At 42.3% G+C, this 13,365-nt stretch overlaps 1 protein-coding gene across 1 annotated transcript in view; it reads left to right on the plus strand.

Annotated features, from left to right (window-relative positions):
• Positions 1-13,365, plus strand: part of LOC124802953 (dipeptidyl aminopeptidase-like protein 6) — a 765,226-nt gene that overhangs the window by 19,505 nt on the left and 732,356 nt on the right. The window lies entirely within an intron of this gene.

The raw sequence follows: 13,365 nt of genomic DNA on the forward strand, positions 1-13,365 counted from the left end.
ATATTTGGATGATGACAATAATAGTGCTGTTACATCGACATGTCTATACTTGTGTATATGCCGTATCAATGAAATCATCAGTATCCGGATCTATGTTTATTAGAATTCTTTGCGTCGTTCACTGTTTCCACCCGCCCGTTTTGTTTGTGCCTATACCACTGAACCACCCTGAATACACCCGTTGGACAGTTTCCCGCAAACCATTGACCTAACAGCCTCCCTTTATTCGTCGGGAGATTTCGGTAGTTGGCTCCTTTGACTGTATGACCCTTATAAGTCTAATCTTTTGGTACCATAACATGGCACTCCTAAAGAAACAATATAATCGTTGATTTGTACAAAACAGCGAAGCGGTTGCAAGAAAATTTGATCTGGTTCTGACACCGACTACAGGAGTCTTCGTTAGAAAAAAACCGAAAACAGTTGAAAAACAGATTTATGATGAAAACACTCTAGTCATATTAAAGAACTTCTTAAAATCATATTTAACGTTATATAAAAATTAAAGTTATTGGAACTGACATAACAATTGTCAGTAAAAATTATACCTAAACGATGTACCATACTGTACGCTGCTAAGGGCTGTACAATATGCTCCAGCATGTAGGATAGCCGGCCGGAGTGGCCGTGCGGTTCTAGGCGCTACAGTCTGGAACCGAGCGACCGCTACGGTCGCAGGTTCGAATCCTGCCTCGGGCATGAATGTGTGTGATGTCCTTAGGTTAGTTAGATTTAATTAGTTCTAAGTTCTAGGCGACTCATGACCTCAGAAGTCAAGTCGCTTAGTGCTAAGAGCCATTTGAACCATGTAGGATAATTTTTACTCACAAGTACAACTGTTATGTCAGTTCCAGTAGCTGTAAACTTTATATGGTTTTCGATATGATTTTAAGAAGTTATTTTATATGACAAGAGCATTTTTCTCGCAAATCTGTTTGTCAAATATCACTACACGTAATTGTTGTTTCGTTTTTTCTGATGAAGACACCAATAGGCGGTGTCCACACCAGAATAAGATAAATCTTGTTGCAACCGGTTGGCTATGTTATATAAATCATATTCTTGTACAGTTGCTGGCCCACAGCCATGTTTAAAATTGTAATATCGACTTTTTCTTGTCGTTAGTGAATCCAAACGTTTCCATAGCTTTACTCTTACATCTAGCTATCGTAGTGATAAACCAGGCACTCGCCCATAGCGAGTGTGATGCTAAAAAAGTCATTTAAAGTGCGTGACAAGCCTGCAAAATTTCTGCTCCTGACGAAAACGAATTAACCGCAAGGTCATACACTTTTCAAATGGGCTACTCTACTTTGTTTAAGCTCTTTTGATGTAGTGCTGAGGTGTTGTGACACAGGGGTCTCTATTTGTACCTTTATTCCAGATATATACCTGCAAGCAAATACAGAGCCAGTTAAGATAATTCTCATTTATTGTTCAGTTTCAGTTAGAAATTTTTTAATTAGGTTACGTCTTTCGATCACCAGGATAATACTTTAGAGCAGTACTCTGATATGTTGCTTTGAGTAGAAAATACGGGTTGCTGACGCAACTACTCTGGTCTGAAGATAAACCACAGCGATCGAAACAACGTGTGCAACTTAACGCTACAATACGTGAGAATTACCTTAATTATCTAAACAGCTGTTGGATCTCTCAGGGACGGTTGTGTAGACTATAGTAAATAAAGAGCCAATTATTTGAGTTTCTTTTACTTATCAATAACACTTTACAACTGCGTCTCGTATGCTGCTCGACAACAGGTAGTCCTGGTATAGAATTTTCAAACCCTGATGTTTGATCGGCGAGGGGAGTGGAGATGGTGGCGTAAATATTCTGATGACTAGACTTCGTGTGAATGTCCTGGATTAAATACAACATCCCTGCGCAATGTCTCACAGTGTGAAACTGTTCATGGGGTTACGTCTGTCTGTCTGGGAAGCTACCCTATTCGTTAAGCAATCGAGAAGAGTAGGTCGACAGCTTGCAGCACTCACACACCCATACAGTCACCTACAGGCAGCAGATGCACTTAAGACACAATCACTTCATTTCACGAAGGGCGAGTGCCACATTGTGAGAAGGAACGAAAACGTTCCCAGGAAAGCGGCTGAATCAACTGCCCGGGATTCCCCAGCCAGCTTTATTTCAATGGAATTTTACGTCGACAGAGGCAAAGACCGACAACACCACTTTCAGCAGTACTTCCTCTATGCTTTTAACAAACTGGGCAAGAATTATACCAATCACCTTGACGATTCTGATGCCCCAATTTAGATTTCTCGTTCTACAACTAATAAAATGAAGTACGAGAAACTGTGACGAATGCGTGATAGAAAACTTAACTTGAATACGCAATACAAAGCCCAAAACTACCAATATCAATCCGAATCTGGTCCTAAGCTGCTCAAATGTTTCGCACCAACTGCATGTCTGCGATCGAGTGTACAGTAGTCTTAAATTTTCGGCGAGCGGGAAAATGATACCATAAATCCCATAAAACTAAAAACAAAGAAGATTTATCGTAAAACAGAAACAAATACTTACCAAAAATTTGTCTATACCACAGTGCCACTTTCCGTACTCAAAATCTGCTGCTGGGAAGGTTTGAATACAATTTTGCCATGTCTTTTGCTTTGCTACGTGCTTGGATTCTCCTTGTCATCCTGTACGCGCCAGACGTCACCGGTCAGACTGTTCCACTCTTCGACGACATGCTTTCTGAAGGGCTTCTGCGAAAACGCACTCCAAGTTTGACGAGACCTCAAACCTATTCTGTCCGTTTAATGTCAGAAAATATCACAATCAGTTCCATTCGTTTGACTTCTGCCTTCTGGAAGAATGTGTTGACAAGGTGGAGGAAATGCGCTCGTCCATTTTCTTCTTGAACCCTTCCTCGTAATGTTGATTTTAGGACTGGAAAACAGGTTGGAATGTCTCGCCCGATACCGCACAGCCCACACAGAACAAAAATTAGGCTGGACAGCGATAAGAGGTATCCGACATGTGTAATTTATACCAGCCGAAAATGTGACTCACGGCCTCTCTGCTGAATCCGTGCATTGCTGCCCGGCCACCTGCGCACGCTAGCAGACCGCTCGTCGAATGTCAGGCCAACCCAAGCACTTGTTGTTAGTGAAGGAAATCCGACGCTCTACATCTACATCTACATCCATACTCCGCAGGCCACCTGACGGTGTGTGGCGGAGGGTACCTTGAGTACCTCTATCGGTTCACCCTTCTATTCCAGTCTCGTATTGTTCGTGGAAAGAACGATTGTCGGTATGCCTCTGTGTGGGCTCTAATCTCTCTGATTTTATCCTCATGGTCTCTTCGCGAGATATACGTAGGGGAGAGCAATATACTGCTCGACTCCTCGGTGAAGGTGTGTTCTTGAAACTTCAACAAAAGCCCGTACCGAGCTACTGGGCGTCTCCCCTGCCTAGTCTTCCACTGGAGTTTATCTATCATCTCCGTAACGCTTTCGCGATTACCAAATGATCATGTAACGAAGCGCTCTGCTCTCCGTTGGATCTTCTCCATCTCCTCCATCAGCCCCATGTGGTACGGATCCCACACTGCTGAGCAGTATTCAAGCAGTGGGAGAACAAGCGTACTGTAACCTACTTCCTTTTTGTTTTCGGATTGCATTTCCTTAGGATTCTTCCAATGAATCTCAGTCTGGCATCTGCCTTACCTACGATCAGCTTTATATGATCATTCCATTTTAAATCACTCCTAACGCGTACTCCCAGATATTTTATGGAATTAACTGCTTCCAGTTGCTGACCTGCTATATTGTAGCTAAATAATAAGGGATCTTTCTTTCTATGTATTCGCAGCACTTACACTTATCTACATTGAGATTCAATTGCCATTCCCTGCACCATGCGTCAATTCGCTGCAGATCGTCCTGCATTTCAGTACAATTTTCCATTGTTACAACCTCTCGATACACTACAGTAACATCCGCAAAAAGCCTCAGTGAACTTCCGATGTCATCCACAACGTCATTCACAAGGTATATCATGGAATCTCCCAAGTGTCCCCTTCCCCAACTCTTTCAAGTACCGTAGCACTGTGCTGGGGTGTTTGTATTGTTCCTCATAATTGACATCTACATACCAAACTGATAGTGCGGAGCCTTTTGTGTACTGTCTGGATCGACAAAACACTTCCAGTTGCCTCCACGAGGCAGCACGAATTCTGAAGCAAATTTTTCGGTATATCTATGAGCATTAATTTGTAGGCATCGCACACATGCTGAAGTTATTGATCACTAGAGACCACTACGATACAAGTCTTCAATATTAAGTGTCTCACAAGAGCAGATAAATGACTCTGTGGTATTCTTGAATCGACGATGAATATCTTTCTCACCTAAAAGGGGAGATATATTGCATCAATCACATTCGTTGTCTTTGCTGACATGACACGTTTTCCAGCAACGTAGCCAACCCGTTGATAAGAAAGTTGAATGTTAAAGTCATTTGTTTCCGACTGTTGCATGTAGTTTGCAGTCCGACATTACTTACTATATCCCCAAAAGCGAATGCAATGCTTGTTATACTTGAGCTAAAAGACTGATCACAATATCTGCATACAAGCTGAAAAATCAGAATGTGTGGCCTCTGTATTGCAACGGAATACCGTCACATTGAGACAGATAATATAGAAATGCAGATTAATTGCATGTATTTAGTGTTTAGAGGGCTGCCTAGCTAGGTTCAGCTGCAGGGTAGTCGTTAACTTTTCAACAAAATGAGCATAAAATCTTGTAAAACTGACTTAGAAACTGTTTCAGCACAATGTGCACAGTGTCACATAAAATAATGAAACATAAAGTCCTCTAGAAGTTCAGTTTAATCAAGAATGTTCCACTAACTCTGTTGGAAGTTAACTCATTTACGTAGAAGACTCATTGGGAAACGCTACAAACTTTCCTACTCGGTGCAGTTTGCAAATTGGAAGGAAACGAATCCAAGACCCACTAAACAATACAATTAATCAGACAACTTAAGTTGGGTAGCAAATTTCCACGAAGCGTGAGTTGGTCAGGAAGCGGAAAGCGCTAATGAGAAATGCGACACTTACTGAAAACTCGGCGAACGTAGGACAGACGGCCTCGATCGCCCTTGGATAAGGATCGCCCCAGTCGGTGTCAGCAGACACGTACCTCAGGATCAGACATCTCTCTCCTTCCACGGTAGGACCACAAGTATCCGAAATTTGCCTCGTCCAAATTTAAAGCCTAATTTTTAGAAGACTCCGCTTAGAAAAGAGAACACAATGCTTCTGCTAACGTGATCACCGACAAGTTGCTTTTTTATGTGAATACAATAGAACCCTGTATAATTTGCCACACCTAACTTATAGAAAGCAACTTAACATGCAGAAGACGGTTATCGGGTGCTGCCGTGGCAAGAATTGGTTGTGCACTTCACGCAGAGGCGCGGGAAACCCTCATTTGATTGGCTAACAAAATCTGGAGGGAAAGCAACGAATTTTCTCACGGTGCGTGAACATAGCCATAGCGGCCCGTTCTTTACATCTGCCTCTACCAAGGTGAATTCTTCACACTAAGTGATGCACTATGGGCATGCAGTGGCTTAGTGGAAATCTGCCTTCAAAGCTGAAAACAACATTTGCCGGAAAAGCGCGGAACAGGAGCTTGCCGCACCCGACTTCCGGGAACTGTGGTCTCATGTGGACCCACGTCCCTTCTCCAGAGCCTATGCTACTGACCTCTTCTGTAGGTGGTATCCCGCGGTCAAGCTGGACCACGCTACGAACTCCTGGGCCCGGTCGTTTCTATCAAAATAATTTGAAGCCGCCTTCTTCCTGAGTTAGCAACCCTTCTACCTTCCTCAAAAGCCTCCAAGAAATAAACAGAAAAATGATCAAATATCGCGCAGAGATATTTTACTGTCACGTCACAATCTCATTCTAAAGAACCCTATTCAGTCTCCATGATATCGAGAATCCCTTTTCGTCCATCACGAAGGACACCTCACCGTACGTTGGCTGAGAAATCGTGTGAATGGCCTCATCACGGGCACATGTTGAATAACGAAGATTCATATTACAGTTTGTTAAGATTTCAGCATCAACAGTCAATAAACTCTTAGTTATAAATAATTTGTGTACACCACGCTTTCGTGAATAGCCTATTGTACATTAGTACACATTAATACGACTGAAACAGCAAATCGAAGAACGCAGCTGACTGCGGGCTACCTTATAGGCTGGCTACTGGAGTTCTGTCTTACAGAACGACTTCAAAACACCTTGATGATGGAGCTACTGTTCGAAAACAAACAACTTTCAACCCCTCCTATTACAGTCGTTCAGATGTCAGACGTTTGTTAATTCAGCTAGTTCGTCTCGATTGTTTGTCAAAGTTCCTCATACTCTGAGGACTGATATTTTTAACCCGGTCGGAACTGCACCACTAATTTGACTACTCCCATCAATATAGTCAAATAGTTTTGCGACCACAGTTCACCACCTACCTGCTGCCAGGATAAATATGAGCATTAATGGATTTCTCTTGCCACATGTACTTGGAGACACCACCCAATCTAAAATTATACGACTTGTACTAGCTATAGCTGTTAGTCTGCAGATGACGTAAACAGTGATGCATTCCTGTTTAGTACACTGTCCTCCGTCACCAATGAAAATATCTGCATTTATACCCGCTATGCCGTGGATATTTACAGTGCAATGCGAGTTGAAGGAGTCGACTCTGAAATTGATGAATACAGAGATTAATTCAACATAGTCATAGCGCTACAAGTCAAATAGTTCGCAACCAGTCCGTGCCGAGTGAAGGCCCGCAGGAATCGAAACGTAACGATACAGATCAATAATAACAGCCAGGGATTCAAAGCCAAGTCCTCGTATGCAATACTAAAATTCTCCAGTATAGTAATCCGGCACATGTCCAATCCACAGGAGGTCCTTCGTTCGATTCAGACAACGTTATTCGTTGCTGATAATCCCAAGTGATATTGGACGGCTGAAGAAGTTTCCTATACACTGATGTAACGAGAGTTATGGGATACATTCTAATATCATGTCGGACCTCCTTTTGCCTAGTGTAATTCAGCAACTTAGCAGGGACTCAACAAGTTCTCGGATATTCTCTGCAGGAGCGTTGACCTGTGCTGCCTCTGTAACCATTCGTAACTCCGAAAGTGTTGCCGGTGCAGGATTCTGTGCACGATCCGACCTCTACATTATGTCGCATAAATATTTGATGGGATTCAGGTACGGCGAACTGCGTTGTCAATTATCCACTCGAACTGTCCAGAATGTTCTTCAAACCAATCGCGGACAATTGTGGCCCGTTGATGAGGTGTATCGATGTTTGGAACATGAAGTCCATGAGTGGCTAACAATGGTCTATAAGCAGCCGAACATGACCACTTCCAGTCAATGATCATTTCAGTTAGAACAGAGGATCCAGTCCGTTCCATAGAAGCACAGTCCACATTATTGCGGAGCCACCACGAGCTTGTACAGTGCGTTGTTCAGAACTTGGTTCCACAGCTTCGTGGGATCTGCACCATACTCAGAGGGTACCATCAGCTCGTACCAACTGAAATCGGCTGCAGGTGATGACGTGTCGTTAGCAAACGCATCCGTGTCGGTCGTCTGCTGCCATAACCCATTAACGCCAAATTTCGACGCACTGTCCTAACGGATAAGTTAGTCGTACGTCCCACATTGATTTCTGGTGTTATTTCCTTCAGTGTTGCTTGTCAGTTAGCACTGACAACTCTACGCAAACGCCGCTGCTTCCAGTTGTTAAGTGAGGGCCGTCGGCCACTGCGTTGTCCGTGATGACAAGTAATGCTTGAAATGTGATATTCTCAGTGCACTTCGGCATTGTTGATCTCGGAATATCGAATTCCCTACAGATTTCCGAAATGGAATGTCGCAGGCATCTGGCTCCATCTCCCAGTCCACGTTCAAAGTCCGTTAATTCCGATTTTGAGGTCATAGTCAAGTCGGAAACTCTTTCACGTGAATCACCGGACTAGCAATGGTAGCTCCACCAACGCACTGCCCTTTGGCGGAAGAGTATGTGCGATCGATGAATTTTCCTAGTTTTATTTATCCAGTTGGAGAAATTTTCTCTCTTTCTCTCCTTATTCCTCTCTTCTTCCTCCGGTATTGATAATGATTGAGTTGTACGAAGATATTGTGCTTAGTATACAAAATTGTGTAACTTATTTCATAATAAACAATAACTCATGCTTAGAAGAATAGATAATACTCCCAGAATGAGATTTTCACTCTACAGCGGAGTGTGCGCTGATATGAAACTTCCTGGTAGATTGAAACTGTGTGCCGGACCGAGACCGGAAATCGTGACCTTTGCCTTTTGCGGGCAAGTGCTCTACCAGGAACAGGAGAGCTTCTGTTCAGTTTGGATGGTAGGAGACGAGGTACTGGCAGAAGTAAAGCTGTGAGGACGGGGCGTGAGTCGTGCTTGGGTAGCTCAGTTGGTAGAGCACTTGCCCGCGAAAGGCAAAGGTCCCGAGTTTGAGTCTCGGTGCGGCACACAGTTTTTATCTACCAGGAAGTTTCAATAGATAATACTGTTCCTTAGTAATTTTTTACGTCGTCCCACTGCTTTTCTGTGAGCCATTTTAACCATTTTTGTTTAGCGAGGAAAGTGCAAGAGCGTTGCATGCCCACTAAAAAGGTTGTGTTATTTAGGACCCAAACGTTTGAAATATTATGAACAGTTATACGGTACAGTGGTGTGGGATTTCCGATGCGGCATATGTGTTACTACATCTTTTTAGAATGTATATTTTTACAAAACTTATTTTAATATGTAGATAATTTATAATCATGGTTGTTGTATAGATGACTTGTGGCAGTAATGCTGTGCCGTCGAATGACATCTTTATTTCATTTACTGTTGTGCCTGTGGTTTATTGCGAGCTCTTGTCTAGCGGGCGTGTTCCGTGAGCGCATTGTCCACATCTGAAAGGCTTTTCATTCGCGAAGTGTGATGCTATCTGTAATTAAATTGTGTCGATTATGCAAAGAGACTATGTAATCTGCTAACATAGGTGTATTTTTTAATACAGCCTGCTTTCTCACTGAATTTGTTATGTGATGTATAAGCACAAACATTTCCGTTTTATCTTATACATTTTCTTTCACAAAATGTAGACTAAGTTCCTTTATATTTTTGAGTCTAAGGAATGTACTTGTTTGAAACTATGTAAACTGACTGCGGCGGTGTCATCTAACAGGCTTGGATGGAGGCACGTACCTTGCCGCTGCACGGCAGTATAGCTGAGTCTCTCTTCATGTGCGGCATGTACGCATCACTGGTGCTCTCTACAGACCATAATTTTATACGTTTGGCGAAGCCGTAATGGCTAATAATTTTAAATACACCATCACATGTTTGGCGTGATATCTGTAATGCAACACGTTTTTATTTGGTTGTGGATATATTGAAACAGTTCTTCGAGAATGCTTTCTGCTTTATATACTTATAGTTAGGAATGTTTTGTAAATTAGGCTGCTTTTATGTGCCTATATTTTCTAGCGACCAAAATTAATAACATGATTACACATGAACTTAGTGAACCAAGGCTTGATTTATGATAAAGCAAACGGTCCTCACAAGGGAACCTCCCCATCGCACCCCCCTCAGATTTAGTTGTAAATTGACGCAGTGGATAGGCCTTGAAAAACTGAACACAGATCAATCGATAAAACAGGAAGAAGTTGTATGGAACTATGAAAAAATGAACAAAATATACAAACTGAGTAGTCCATGTGTAACATAGGCAACATCAAGGACAATGTGAGTTGAGGACCACCGTGGTCCCGTGGTTAGAGTGAGCAAATGCGGAACGGGAGGTCCTTGGTTCGAGTCCTCCCTTGAGTGAAAATTTTACTTTCTTTATTTTCGCAAAGTTAGTAGACGAAAGGACGTGCCTCTCCAATAGGAACCGAAAAGGTTTGATCGCAAGGTCATAGGTCAACCGATTCCTCCACAGGAAAACACGTCTGATATATTCTATACGACACTGGTGACGGCATGTGCGCCACATGACAGGAATATGGTGTCGACCCGCCTAACTTGTACATTTGGCGAATGGGTAAAAAGATTCATCTACCTTACCCGATTTTGGTTTTCTTGTGGATGTGATAATCACTCCCAAAAAAGTGATGAAAACATAAGAGTTTCTCACGTAAACTGCAACAAATGAATGCAACAGTTTCACAGTCGCACACTTTTTCCTGTGCTCTGTCAAAACATATGTTTTTTACGTTTTCAAATGTTTCCGTGTGTAGACCGTCAAATCTTGCATATGTCCAAACAAATCTAAACATGTCCTGGAATTTTGGAGAGCGAAGTTGATTATGTGTGAGTGCCTGAACTTTAATAATCGTCTGGAAATAAAAAATTAAACTTTTCAGTCGAGAGAAGATTTGAACCAAAGACCTCTCGTTTCGCAGCTGCTCACGCTAACCACGAGACCACGGCGGCCGTAAGCTGACGCTCTCCTAGATGTTGCCTACCTTCGCACATGGACTACTCAGTTTGTATATTTTGCTTATTTTTTTCATAGTTCCACACAACTTCTTCCTGTTTTCTCGATTGATCTGTGTTCAGTTTTTCAAGGCCTATCCCTGTGCCAACTTATAACTAAATCTGAGGGGGGTGCGATGGGGAGGTTCCCTTGTCAGTAACCTACTACCTCTGTAAAACACAGTGAAGAGTCAGTCTGGCTTAAAATTTCTCCATGGCAGGGCACCCATACCAGATGGAATACAGAGTAAAACAAAACATAGGTTTCATGCGAATATTGCAAGATTTCTGGTGCCAAAGAGCAAAATTGTTAAAAATATTGATATCTTCTACATTGCACTCGACAACAGGAATGAACCTTATGGCAGTATTGCCTTCCACTTCACAGAGAAAGGAGCTGACGTCTGCGAGAATATTGCACGTCGCTCTTTGGTATTTCATAGTACGTCTGTGTAGCGTTCCTTGAAAATCCTGAACCACAAAACGGCGTCGAGCGTTGAGTGGTATTGAAGGCAGGAAGAGCTTGTATTACTTTCCAAGGCTGTCGTATTTCATACTTCTCCGTGGAGCTGCTCTACCTCATCTGTTCCAATAAAACTCTCTGACGAAAGATTTAGGAACTACCGAGAAAGGAGCCTGGAAGACAGAGACTTTTCACTTCATCACAAAAGGCGCTTTCATATTGAGCGTCGATATTGGCTGGAGGCTACAAATCCAGCTTACGTCCCCATTCCGCAAAAACTTTCTGTCTCCGATTCTGAGATTAATTGTACTCGCTCTTCAGATGAGTGACACGTCATTTGCAATAAAGGGTCACAGTGTGTTTTATTCGTCTAAATATCTCTGTGAAGTAGTATTAAACATCTCAGAGAAAAATAATAATCAGTAATAATTATATGCGTTGTGTCTGTCAGAAATGCCCGAAGGAACAGATACCAAAGCATTCACGTAATTTATTCGTTACAATGAACAATAAATACACAACCTCCAGGGCGGACGCACATTTACATTCGATCTACACCAGGAATCTACAATTAGTAAGCACAGACGACATGCTCGGGGACTGCTGATAGGTGGCAGTGTGAATCAGCTGGGCAGAGTGCCGAGAAAGTCCTCACAGCTGCTATAAACACTGTGTACGAGTGGTGCAGTTAACAAAACGACGCAATAATCATGTCCCGGTTCGCCACATATTTTCACTCGTCTGATTCCACCTAAGGTTCGTGTGCACCTGATATCGTTAGTTCCTTCACTTTCGCTTCCTTTCTCCCCCCCGCCAATTTACATAATCAATAATAATACCAAATCAGAAATAATTTGGAGAAGAGCGAAAGAAGAATAATTCGAAAAATTTTGGGTCCCGAATATGAAAATACTCAATGAACTCCGTTTGCACAGGTCTCGGATGGCCGAATGGTACCGACCGACCGTCGTGTTGTCGTCACCCTATAGGCGTCACTCTATGCGGATATGGAGGGTCATGTGGTTAGCACACCGCTCTCCCACCCGTTGACAGCTTTCGTGACCGGAGACGTTACTTCTGTCAAATAGCTCCTCATTCGGCCTCACAAGAGCTGACAAGGGGTCTATGAACCTACCCTCAGTGATTTAATTCATCTTGACGGGCTGTGTAGGGCACTACTAGGACGTCAACATACGTGAATACTAAGAAACAACTCTCAACCGTTTTCGAGGAAACAGAGTTTGAACATTTTGCGCATGCGCTTATACTTCGTATGATCACTAGTAATCAAGAATTTCGCAGCCAAGCGAGCAACCGCTTAGTTTCAAAAGCGCGAGGTTTGTGGATAAAAACTTGCTTCCGGTATCTTTTCTTTAGCTTTTTTTCCGCATTATTCTAACAATAGGTAGGCGTGATACGCTGCGAAATTATATGATGACCAAGAACCATTTACGAATGTAACGCAAGTTCGTTTCACAGTACACACACTGAGAAAACCACGCGCAAGGGAATATTCAGCATTCATTACAGGTGCTGTATGTCGCAATAATTATTATTTCTCAGGTTTCTATGATCAGTTTCATCCTGATTCACACAGTACGCCATAGGTTACACATTATACATGCCACACACAATATAAATAAAACGACTACTTTGAGTCGAGTGAAAGATAAAGGGAAGGAATACATTTTACGATCATCAGTGTGATGGTTACTAATTTATTACTGAATATGCATAGTATACTGGCAAGAGTGCTCAGATGATGCAGCTCATATTCCCACAGAGTTAAATTGATTTTTATATTGAGGTCGATCATTACTAACTTACAGTACTTACTTATTACTCACAAGTTTATTGTTTTAATGGGCCTCTTATTGTTGAGTGAACCTTTCCCACATTTTGTACATCTGTGCTCCATAGCTTACGACTGACTGTACACTGGAGTAGAATGTAATAAGAAGCATCTGGTTATCGACACTCGTTTATACGTTTGATATAACAATTTCCCTGATAATCCATAAGATTTCTTGTACGAAACCACTGAAACCCTATCTCATCATTTGATGTTATGCCGTGTATCTTTCGGCCGACAGACTGTAGCAGCAATGCCCGTTCGGCATTTTAAACAAATGTATGACGCCCTGCGTATTCTGCCACAGATGCTGTTCGATAATGAAGATATGTTGACGCCAATGCTGAGTGTGAACTCCATGGTGAGGTTAAACTACAGGAATTTTAAAACATCTCGGTTTCATGCATATAAATATTCAATTTACAATAGAAATTGAAAACCTGCGATGCCTTCCACTCTTGGATGTTTTGGTTCGTT

Source organism: Schistocerca piceifrons, chromosome 6 (genome assembly GCF_021461385.2).
Source record: "Schistocerca piceifrons isolate TAMUIC-IGC-003096 chromosome 6, iqSchPice1.1, whole genome shotgun sequence".
Lineage (NCBI taxonomy): Eukaryota > Metazoa > Arthropoda > Insecta > Orthoptera > Acrididae > Schistocerca > Schistocerca piceifrons.